This window comes from Mauremys reevesii, linkage group 3 (assembly GCF_016161935.1).
Source record: "Mauremys reevesii isolate NIE-2019 linkage group 3, ASM1616193v1, whole genome shotgun sequence".
In the NCBI taxonomy this organism is placed as follows: Eukaryota; Metazoa; Chordata; order Testudines; family Geoemydidae; genus Mauremys; species Mauremys reevesii.
Window position 1 is genome coordinate 130753200 of NC_052625.1, and position 12817 is coordinate 130766016.

General features: G+C 40.8%; 1 protein-coding gene across 12 annotated transcripts in view; it reads left to right on the plus strand.

Moving 5' to 3' along the window:
- Window positions 1-12817, plus strand: part of POPDC3 (popeye domain containing 3) — a 39955-nt gene that overhangs the window by 22299 nt on the left and 4839 nt on the right. The gene's annotated exons all lie outside the window — the stretch shown is intronic.

Genomic DNA, 12817 nt, shown 5'->3' on the forward strand with positions numbered 1-12817 from the left:
TGTTTGTTTTTAAAAAATATTGTATTGCTATGTGATCACAGCTTGTATGTCAGATATGTTGATCTCTCACTAACTGATCTGGTTCTATTGAAGACAATGGAAATTTTGCTATTTACGTCACAAGAAGCAACATGAACCCTTAAACTAAACTTTTCATACTTAGGAAATCAAATCTTGAATTTTTTGTTTATTATTAAACCAAAAGTTCATCTTCTAATGGAAATTTTGACTACGAGAATGGAAAAATCTCAATGAAGTTGTGGTGTTCCGATGTATTTATAAAATTGGATAAACTAGTACTAGGTCCTTGTGAGAGTGGTACTAAATGGCAGAAGCTTTGCAATTAATAGCGCTGTTGATTTCCCTGTACTGAGGATAAACTGAATGGTGTCTGTATAGTGGCCGTTGTGTAGCCCTTCGAGCTGTATGTCCTGCACCTAGAGCAGAGGTGGGCAAACTATGGCCCGCGGGCCACATCTGGCCTGCGGGACCCTCCTGCCCGGCCCCTGAGCTCCTGGCCTGGGAGACTAGGCCCTGGCCCCTCCCCTACTGTTCCCCGTCCCCTGCCACCAGCGCAATGCTCTGGGCGGTGGGCTGCGAGCTTCTGGGGCAGCACAGCGCAGAGCCCAGCCTGACCCAGTGCTCTGGGCTGCGCAGTGGCAACGGTGTGGCTGGCTCCAGCTGGGTGGCGCAGCTTTAGCACCGCCAGCCACTGGTGCTCCAAGCAGCGCAGTAAGGGGACAGGGAGCAGGGGGGTTGGATAGAGGGCGGAGGAGTTTGGGCGGGGGGCAGGGGTTGGGGCAGTCAGAGCGTGGGGAATGGGGGGTTGAATGGGGGCAGGGGTTCACCAGGGGACAGTCAGGAATGAGAGGATGGGGTGGCGGGGGGCAGTCAGAGGCAGGAGTTCCTGGGACAGTCAGGGGACAGAGAGAAGGGGTGGTTGGATGGGATAGGGGTTCTGGGGGGGCGTCAAGAACGAGAGGAGGGATTGGATGGGGTGGCGGGGGGAAGTCAGGGGCAGGGGTTTTGGGGGTGGTTAGGGGACAGAGCGGGGGGAGGGTGGATGGGACAAGGGTACAGGGAGGCTGTCAGGCAACAGTGGGGTTGGATGGACCAGGAGTCCTGGGGGCGGAGAGGGGGCGGGCCACGACTCCCTCCCCTAACCGTCCCTCCATACAATTTCCAAAACCCGATGCGGCCCTCAGGCCAAAACGTTTGCCCGCTCCTGACCTAGAGGAACTGTCAAGTAAGGAAATATCAAGGAACACACACGCTGTTTGCTCTGCTCTGCCAAGTACTTTGTTCCATTAGTCTCAATACCCTTGTGGCAAAAATTACCAACAATTCTTGGCCTCCCAGGAATATTTCTCCCAAAATAATGGCAGAAGCAACTCTGATTATGGGGCTTGATCCTGCAAGTTCTCTCTGTGCAGAATTCCCATTGAAGTCAATGAGAATTTTGCATGTGGTAGGTTTTGGAGGACTGGGTTCATTGTGAACATATCCAGCTATAAATGCAGAGATTTTTTTTCCATGGTCTTGGAGCCTATAAATCTTCCTGAGAAAATGGGTTCCATTGCCATGGTTGTGTACATAGGAACTACCATACTGGATTAGATCAAAGGTCCACCTAGCCCAATATCCTGTCTTTCAACAGTGGCCAATGCCAGGTGCCCCAGAGGGAATGAACAGAACAGGTCATCATCAAGTGATCCATCCCCTGTCACCCATTCCCAGCTTCTGGCAAACAGAGGCTGTCCATCTCTGTGTCCATCCTGGCTAATAGCCATTGATGGACCTATCCTCCATAAATTTATCTAGTTCTTTTTTGAACTCTGTTATAGTCTTGGCCTTCACAACATCCTCTGGCAAGGAGTTCCACAAGTTGACTGTGCATTGTGTGGAACTTCCTTTTGTTTGTTTTAAACCTGCTGCCTATTCATTTAATTTGTTGACCCCTAGTTCTTGTGTTATGAGAAGGAGTAAATAGGAAATAAGCAAGTGTTTTCTGCACACTAGTCATGTTCTGAGAAGGAGTAAATAACACTTCCTTATTTATTTTCTCCACACCAGTCATGATTTTATAGACCTCTATCATATCACCCCTTAGTCGTCTCTTTTCCAAGCTGAAAAGTCCCAGTCTTATTAATCGCTCCTCATATGGCAGCTATTCCATGTCCCTAATCATTTTTGTTGCCCTTTTCTGAACCTTTTCCAAGTTCTAGATATCTTTTTTGAGATGGGGTGACCACATCTGCGTGCAGAATTCAAGATGTGGGTGTACCATGGATTTATATAGAGGCAATATGGTATTTTCTTTCTTATTATCTATCCCTTTCTTAATGATTCCCAACATTGTTCCCTTTTTTTTGATTGCTGCTGCATATTGAATGGATGTTTTCAGAGAACTATCCACAATGACTCCAAGATCTCTTTCTTGAGTGGCAACAGCTAATTTAGACCACATCATTTCATACATATAGTTGGGATTATGTTTTCCAATATGCATTACTTTTCATTTATCAACACTGAATTTCATCTGCCATTTAGTTGCCAAGTCACCCGGTTTTGAGAGATCATTTTGTATCTCTTCGCAGTCTGCCTGGGACTTAACTACTTTGAGTAGTTTTGTGTCATCTGCAAATTTTGTCACTTCACTGCTTACTCCTTTTTCCAGATCATTTATGAATATGTTGAATAGGGCTGGGCCCAGTACAGCCCCTTGGGGGACACCACTATTTACCTTTCTCCATTCTGAAAACTGACCATTTATTCCTATTCTTTGTTTCCTATCTTTTAACCAGTTACCAGTCCATGAGAGGACCTTCCCTCTTTTTCCATGACCGCTTACTTTGCTTAAGAGCCTTTGGTGAGGGACCTTGTCAAAGGCTTTCTGAAAATCTAAGTACGCTATATCCACTGGCTCCCCCTTGTCCACGTGCTTGTTGACCCCCCTCAAAGAATTCTAGTAGATTGGCAAGACATGATTTCCCTTTACAAAAACCAAGTTGACTCTTTCCCAATACATTTATGTTCATCTATGTGTCTGACAATTTTGTTCTTTACTATAGTGTTAATGAGTTTGCCCGGTACTGAAGTCAGGCTTACTGGCCTGTAATTGCCAGGATCGCCTCTGGAGCCCTTTTTAAAAATTGGCAGCACATTAGCTATCCTCCAGTCATTCGGTACAGAAACTGATTTAAATGATAGGTTACAAACTACAGTTAGTAGTTCTGCAATTTCATATTTGAGTTCCTTCAGAACTCTTGGATGAATACCATCTGGTCCTGGTGACTTATTACTGTTTAGTTTATCGATTTGTTCCAAAACCTCCTCTAATGACACCTCAATCTGTGACAGTTACTCAGATTTGTCATCTAAAAAGAATGGCTCAGGTTTGGGAATTTCCTTCACATTCTCAGCCGTGAAGACCAATGCAGAGAATTCATTTAGTTTCTCCGCAATTGCCTTATTGTCCTAGAGTGCTCCTTTAGAATCTCGATCGTCCAGTGGCTGGTTCTTAGAAGGCTTCCTGCTTCTGATGTACCGTATATACTCGTTCATAAGCTGAATATTTTTGGTAAAAAAGTGACGCATCAAAGAGCGGGGGTTGGCTTGTAAACGGGTCTACACCAAAATGTGGTGATTTTAAACTCTATGGAATCATTGAATTGAATATCTAATACATTGTGGTTTTGTTTACTTGGAGCATCTGCAGGCATGGAGCCCCTCAGCTCCCCGTGGCCGCAGCTTGCCATTCCCAGTGCTGCAGATCTGCATGACATTTGACCCATGCATTTCACAAAATGCTATGCCTTATAAGCTAATCAGAAAAATACGATGAACAATAGTACTATAGCAGTAGTGTCAATCCGCTACTGTGTAATTTGATCTCATGCATTTCTACCATTGGACCTCGTAAGTCTCGAGTTAATATGAAAATGTAATATGCAGAATCAATGGAATCTCTAATAAAATTGAAATAGCCTGTTATCCCCACAGACATTGCCAATCTACAGGGCTGCTTTGAAATAAACAAAGAACAATCATAATTTGACAGTGATAAAGCAGGTGACATTCTTATATAAAGACCTACAAAATCTATAACTACAATAATAATCTATTTTCATACTAGTATTTAAAATGAACAAGGGTGAAATCAAAATAAAAAGGTCTGCTTATTATGCAGCGTTCAAACTTAAAGTTGTTGAATATACAGAAGCAAACAATAATTGTGCCTCTATTCATGAATTCTGTATCAAGGAGAAGCAAGTAAGAGAATGGCAAAAAAATAAAACAACACTAAGACATGCCAAGAAGCAAGAAAAAATGTCCAACGAGCTGCGCTTCATTTCCTGAGCTGGAGAAAGATCTCAATAATTGGGTTGTTGAATGTCAACAAAATGGGTACATTGTCACTAGAACTTGAATTTGTCTGCATGCTCTGCAAATGTCAAAAGACAACAAATACAAGTCAGTAAAGCCGTCAGTGTTTTTTGCATCAGTGGGTTGGTGTACTTGGTTCATGACCCGTCATGGTCTCTGTCTTCATCAGCGAACAAAGATAGCGCAAAAGCTGCCGAGAGATCTGGAAGAAAAAATGAATCTTTCCAAAGGTTTATTATAAAATATCAAAAGGAATATGCATTTGAACTGTCACAAATAGGAAATATGGACGAAACACCGATGACATTCGATCTCCCGAGCAACATAACAATAAATGGTGTTGGTGAAAAAACAGTTTTAATTAAAACCACTGGCCATGAAAAAATCAATTTTGCAGTGGTTTTATCATGTTTGGCAAATGGATCAAAGCTCCCTCCTGTTGTTGTTGTTTTTTAAAAGAAAAACCTTGCGTAAAAACATGAAATTTCCTGCTGGTGTCATCGTACGTGCACATGAAAAGGGATGGATGGATGGATGAAAGTGGGACTATTGAATGGCTAGAAAAAGTGTGGGAATAAGAGACCAGAAGCACTTTTCAAGAAACCTGCTATGCTCGTTTGGGACATGTTCAGGGCACACAAGACGGATGAGGTGAAAAATGTGGCCAAAAATATAAAAACTACTTTGGCTGTAATACCTGGAGGCTTAACTTCAGTTCTACAGCCGCTTGATGTCTGCCTGAACAAACCCTTTAAAGACAGGCTACGCAAAATGTGGTCTGAATGGATGTGCTCAGGCACGGCCAAGTTGACAAAAAGCAGGAATCTTATGAAGTCTGAAATCAATCTGGTCGCCCAGTGGATCAAGGATGCGTGGGTGTCCATTCCCTCGGAAATGGTAGAAAAATCATTTAGGAAATGCTGCATCAGCAATGCACTTGATGGGTCAGAAGGTGATGCCATATTTGATGATGACACAACAGAGGCTGATGATGAGAAGGAATCTGAGTCTGAAGACGACAATGCTGACATCTACGATGACAATGCAGGTGCATCTGTGACTAAAACCAAGTTTAATGAACTGTTTGGTGAATCAGAGACTGATTCAGACTTTGAAGGATTTTAAGACTTTTTAAAGTCTCATATTGTTCTAAGTTACTTGTTTTAAATATCCATTTACCGATTTTAAATATTGACTGTAATTTTGAAGGTGAATACATATTTGTTCAGTTATTATAACATTTTTCGTTGGATTACATTAAAATAATTCTAGCAAAACTTTTGAGTGTTTCTTGTGATGCCAGCTTTTAAAATATAGCAGGAGTTGGCAAACTTTGGCTCCCGGCCTGTCAGGGTAAGCCGCTGGCAGGTCGGGATGTTTTGTTTACCTGAAGCGTTCACAGGCATGAAGCCCCTCAGCTCCCAGTGGCCGCGGTTTGCCATTCCCAGCCAATGGGAGCTGCAGAACTCTCGCACAGCAAACTGCGGCCACTGAGAGCTGAGGGGCTCCATGCCTGTGAATGCTCCAAGTAAACAAAACATTCAGGCTCGCTAGCAGCTTACCCTAATGGGCCAGGAGCAAAAGTTTGCCAATCCCTGAAAAATAGGGTCGGCTTATGAAAAGGTCATACAGTTTTTGCTATTTTTACCTAACCATCTTGGGGAGTCGGCTTATAAACGAACGGACTAATGAATGAGTATATACAGCACTTAAAAAATGTTTGCTATTACTTTTTGAGTCTTTGGCTACCTGTTCTTCAAATTCTTTTTTAGCCTTCTTAATTATATTTTTACACTTCATTTGTCAGAGTTTATGCTCCTTTCTATTTTCCTCACTAGGATTTAACTTCCACTTTTTAAAGGATGCCTTTTTGTCTCACTGCTTCTTTTACTTTGTTGTTTAGCCAAAGTGGCACTTTTTTGGTTGTCTTACTGTGTTTTTTAATTTAGGGATATACATTTAAGTTGAGCCTCTATTATGGTGTCTTTAAAAAGTTTCCAGGGATTTCACTTTTGGCACTGTACCTTTTAATTTCTGTTTTAACTAATATCCTCATTTTTGTGTCGTTCCCCTTTCTAAAATTAAATGTTACAGTGTTGGGATGCTGTGGTGGTTTCCCTGCCAGAGGGATTTTAAATTTAATTATATTATGGTTACTATTACCAAGCGGTCCAGCTATAGTCACCTCAGATCCTGTGCTGCACTTAAGACTAAATCAAGAATTGTCTCTCCTCTTATGGGTTCCAGGACTAGCTGCTCCAAGAATCAGTCATTTGCCCCTCTGCTATGTACATCGGACAAACTGGACAATCCCTCCGTAAAAGTATAAATGGACACAAGTCAGACATTAGGAATGGCAATATACAGAAACCTGTAGGAGAAAACTTCAACCTCCCTGGACACACAATAGCAGATTTAAAGGTAACCATCCTGCAGCAAAAAAACTTCAGGACCAGACTCCAAAGAGGAACTGCTGAACTTCAGTTCATTTGCAAATTTGACACCATCAGCTCAAGATTAAACAAAGACTGTGAATGGCTAGCCAACTACAAAAGCAGTTTCTCCTCCCTTGGTGTTCACACCTCAAGTGGTAGAAGAGGGCCTCATCCTCCCTGATTGAACTAACCTCATTATCTCTAGACTGATTCTGGCCTGCATATTTATACCTGCTTCTGGAAATTTCCACCACATGCATCTGACGAAGTGGGTATTCACTCACAAAAGCTTATGCTCCAAAAGCTTATGTCTGTTAGTCTGTAAGGTGCCACAGGACTCTTTGTTGAGTTTGTGATTCCATTTGATAAGTTGGTAAACCCTGGTATAAATAGGAAGTAAATTGACTATGCAGAAGAGAGATGATTTGAGGGCTTTATAAGGTTATGAAGTATTTTTAATGCTTGTCATTTTGTGGAACTGACCTTCTTTATCGAGTGGAAGTAGTACAAGTGACACTGGATTTGTGTTGTTTGGCCCTGTGTATTAATCTTGATATCCCCATATATAGTTCTACGTCTTAACAATGTACTGCTTTATTATAGAGATTTTGGCTTAGGTTCATTAAAAGATAGACAATCTGTGTTTACATGAGTTGAAATACAGGAGTTACAAAAGCTTGGAGTTAACTGGTAGTGGCTATCCCAGGCCACTGGAATTCTAAGGTTGCATTGTGTCAGTTTCAGTTGCATAACATAATAAATGCTCCATGTTGTGTGAACTCGGTGGTAGTAGGACTGATCTATGATCTTATTTACATCATACAGGCAGAGTCCCCCATAATATTTTGACCACAATCTCATTCAAAACGCAGCAGTTTACTTCACAGGAATTGGTATTGTATTAATTTGACAATTGGTAGATGGGGTATCGTTGACACTAAGCTAGAAACAGCTGTGTTATCAAAAGTAAAGAACAACATAGGACCAGGTTGTCTTAAGTGATTTTTAAAGGATTTTTTGTTCTGCAGTTGACTAGCAGCATTCTCACTGCACTGCCAACGAATTTCAGAATAGAAGACTCAATAGCCATGTGCATCTGTCAATTCTGTTGCTTTGAGTTCAACAATTCTATATTTTGACCCTACTTGTAGTGCCTAATGATCTCTCCATCTAAGTAACTTAAGAATTTTTATTTGTAGCAGACATGGCTCTTATCAACTCACGTGGTCAAAGTGCCAAATTCTGCATTTAGTTACCGTATATTTCTGTAGTAACTCCATTGACTCCAAGATTTACACTAGTGTGACTGAGAATAGAATTTGGAGAACAGCTTATCTTAAAGCTCCAGGATATCTCTTCTACAGGATTTAGGGTCCAATAGTGCCACATGGCTCCCCCCTTTTAATTAAACAAAAAAAATGTGTGCTGTGGAAAGAAGATCATTACCCCTCCCTCTCCCCGCGCGTGCGCGCGCACGCATGTACACTCTTGCAGATCTTAGTACTCAGAGAGGGCCAGACCTCCAAAACTTCTCATCAGTACTGCCCCACTATATTTCTCTCAACTCTTCTAGATTTCATCATTTTAGCAACCATGTCTTGGAATCCTGCAGCTAATGTTCCTTTTTTTAGTAAACTAAAGGAATTAAAGCTTAGCAGCTAATAAATGTGCTATTGATATATTCCATGCACCTCTATGAATTGTCATTTCAAGGGTGGTACTTCTGAACTGCTGGATTCACTCAGCACACCAGTAGCACTTCCTCTAAGTATTGACTTCAGTGGTTCCTGGAAAATCAGTTCCATTTGATGTCCCAAGAAATCTAGTATTTGCAATAGATTTCTCTTTTTTCCTAGTAAAACAGCAGTGGAACTGACATTTAAAGTTGGGTATTTTTCACTTTTAATTACACCACTGATTAATTTTGATTTTACACTTCCTACCGATGCTAGGCTCCTTTTGGATAAGTATATTTTGTTTTAAAATCTGACACAGAAGCCAATATGTTTTTAAATTCTGGTGATCTCACAGAGCTCAGATATTCAGTGGCTTTTCCTGGGAATAAATCAAAATGTGCAAAATGAGTACTGAAAGTGTTAAATAGCATCGTGTATGTTATAACGTGTAGGCTATAACTCTAAAGCTTTGTTATATATTGTTCTCTTTGTGGTTGCTTTTGAGAAATTCTTTCTATATTTTCATGCCTGTAGTATAAGAGCAAGTTCCTTTGAACTTGGTGTATACAGAGGCACCCTTAAACTGTGCAGCTTTACTTATTCTTGACAGGTTTTCTGCATGTCATAGCTGAAAAGTGTCATTTTACATGTGATGAAAAAGGAACACCCTGCGCTACGCTTATGTTCCATATTGACTCATTTGGGGCCAGATCCTTCACCCCTGAAGTCAGGAGATGCTTTGCCACTGACTTCAGAGAGTACAGAAGCATGTGACCTAGTTTGTGCCAATAAAATTTCAAATATTAAGAAGCAATCCTTACCATGTTGGGAAAAGTTATTTGTAAATTAAAAAATAAAAATAAAAAAGCAAACAAAAAAAGCTAGATCATGCCCTTCCTAGGTAGGGAAAATTTCTAGTATCTCCGCAGGGTCATCCACTCAGTGAGGCAGAGATGGTGGCTAGCCATAGGTCCTACATTATACAAATAGGCTGGAGATCCATGAGAAACTCTGGAGATTTTCCCCCCCCCCCCCGCCCTGACCATGCTTGAAGACTTTGCGTGTGACTGGAAGGCTCCACCGTTTCTTACACCAGCAGTTCTTATGCTGCTACTGTTTCCCTTGCTTATGGGCATGATCCAGAGCGCATTGAAGTGAATGAGTCGTTTCCATTTACTTCAGTGGGCTTTAGATCACGCCCCCGGCTGCATATTCAGACCTTCTCTGCAGGTTGTTAATTCTGGCATGAACCAGCATTTACCTTTGTGAGATTATGTCAGAGTTGAACTACCTACACCAGAGAATCATGCCATTTAGCGTAGAGGTTCTCAAACTGTGGTCCGCGAACCACCAGTGGTTCGTGAGCTCCATTCAGGTGGTCCGCGGATAGTTCCCTCTAAGGTGCGTGCCTGGGCAGCTGCACACAAGAAAATGAAGAGCCACCCACCTAATTAGTGGAGCTGCGCAGGCATGGCACCGCTAATAAGGTGCCTGGACCCTGGAGAAGATGCACATGTAAGGTGAGGTGGTGGCCTCGGTGGGGGGAAGAGGGGGTAGGTGGGAGGGGACAGTGGAGTGAGAAGAGAGGGTGGGGGGAATTTGGGACATGCAGGGCTGCAGTGGCCAGAGAAAGAGGCGACTTTCCCCAGCTCTAGGGCTGCGGCTGTTGGGGAGAGATACCCCCCCTTCCCAGCCCCAGCTCAGGGGCTGCCGCAATGGGGGTAGAGAGGGCACATCCATTGCATTAGAAAGGTAAGACTACTGATATTAAAATATGAGTTGTGTGCTTTTATTTGTAGAACAAAAAAAGTTAATGTTGTGTTTTTATAATATATAATATAGCGCTTTTATCCAAAGCGCTTTACAATAGTTAGCGAACGGTACAAACAACCTTTGGAAAGATCATTAAGTGGTCCGCCGAGACCCTAGGCAATTTTCAAGTGGTCCGTGAAAAATATTAAAGTTTGAGAACCACTGATCTAGCATGTTCCTTGGATGTATCCACTTGGCTGCCAACAGACATTCCCTCTTCCCCAAGTTCCATTTCCAGCTGATCTGCCTCAACACATGTTGTTTACAGAGGAGGCCTTCCCAACTGGTAGCTCCTTTCTTTTGGTATTTGCAGCCTTCATTTAAAAAGTTACTACTTGATATGTGAGATTTGATAGGGTTTGAATATAAGTCAAACTTATCATCAATACTCTGCTTTTGGTGGAATAATAGTAGAAATACTAGCACTATTTGTTAAGTGATACCAGATAGTATGACTAATGCAAGTCCTAATATCTATTTTCAACTCCATTTTATAAATCACATTTGTTTATTATGTTATACTTATTAAACGTGCCCTTTCAGATGTCTCGGGACACAGAATGTACACTAGAACATATTTCTGTTGGCCATATAGTAAAAGAAATTTTACATGTTTATGTATAATGTAAAGTTAGTAATGTTTTAGGGCAGGTTTCATAGTGAAGCAATGTTTACATAGTAGTATAATATTGGGCCAAGTCTACATGAGAATATTCAAGAAAGTTAAGACAAGTCAACTAAAGATGCTGTGCACATAGGTTAAAACTTGTTTAACATCAATGTGGATGACTGTGTTTTTATTTTCTTAAATATGAACACATCACTATGGTGCTCTACTCTCTCTACTGGCTCCCCATAGAATACAGAGTCCTGTTTAGATCTCTGCCCTAATCTTCAAAGCCCTCCATTGGATTGGCTCTGTCTATCCAAGAGATTGCCAGTCACTCTGCAAACATGACTTCCCAGGGCAGCTATATTCAGTTGTAACAATGAAACTGCCAGTCAACAGAGGGAGGCTCATGAGAGCAAGAGACAGCTTTCACAGGGGCTGGACCTAGCCTGTGGAACCATGCCCTCAAAAGATAGGAGTGACCCCCAGATCTCATGGTTAAATGTAAAACTCATTTGTTTTTCTTAGCATTCTCTCAATCAGTTCTCCTCTCTCATACTTTGTAAACAAAATCCCCCAAAATACAAATTAATCAAGCTATTGCTCCAACAGACTGGGGAAGTTTTGTTCTTATTTCTTTTTGTAAATACTTGGAGGATTACCAGTACTACAGTGATGGGAGGCCATAGATACATAGAACACACTTGGAAATTTGAATTGAAATTCAACTCCAACTGATTATCCTATTAAAATATTAACAAGAATATTTTGTTACTTCCTCCTATTTTGGTGTTAATGAAACTTGTATTGCACTGATATCATCCTTACAATATTGAATTTTGCTCCTTAAATTTTCTTTTGACTTTTTTGTTTATACATGGTCCATAGTTCAAAAAATTAATAAGCAGTGTTCTTGATTGTTGGCATATAATTAATAAGGCTATTGACATAGCTATAAAATAACCCCCACCACACACAATCTCTTATTAATTTGAGTAAGGAATCAATCCGATCTTATCTTTCATGCCAAACTTGTCATTCCTTCAGTGCCCTAAAAGGACTATTGCTGAAAATCTGAAAATTAGGGCTGTCAATTAATCACAGCTAACTCACAATTAAGTCAAAAAAATTAATTGCAATTTAAAAAATTAATTGCGATTAATCTCAGTTTTAATTGTACCGTTAAACAATAGAATACCAATTGAAATTTATTAAATATTTTGGATTTTTTTTACATTTTCATATATATTGTATTGTGTGGTAATTGAAATCAAAGTGTATATTTTTATTACAAATATTTGCACAGTAAAAGAGAGAAAAATATTTTTAATTCACCTCATCCACTGTACTGTAGTGCAGTCTTTGTTGTGAAAGTGCAACTTACAAATGTAGATTTTTTTTAACATAACTGCACTCAAAAACAAAACAATGTAAAATTTCAGAGCCTACAAGTCCACTCACTCCTACTTCTTGTTCAGTCAGTTGCTAAGACAAACAAGTTTGTTTACATTTACAGGAGATAATGCTGCCCTCTTCTTATTTACAATGTCACCAGAAAGTGAGAACAGGTATTTGCATGGCACTTTTGTAGCTGGCATTGCAAAGTATTTATGTGCCAGATATGCTAAACATTCGTATGCCGCTTCATGCTTCGGCCACCATTGCAGAGGACATGCTTCCATGCTGATGACACTATTTGTGACAACTCCTTGAGGGAGAATTGTCTGTCCCCTGTTCTGTTTTACTTGCATTCTGCCATATATTTCATGTTAAAGCAGTCTCGGGTGATGACCCAGCACATGTTGTTCATTTTAAGAACACTTTGACTGCAGACAAAATGCAAAGAAGGTGAATTGAAAAATACTATTTCTTTTGTTTTTTACAGTGCAAACATTTGT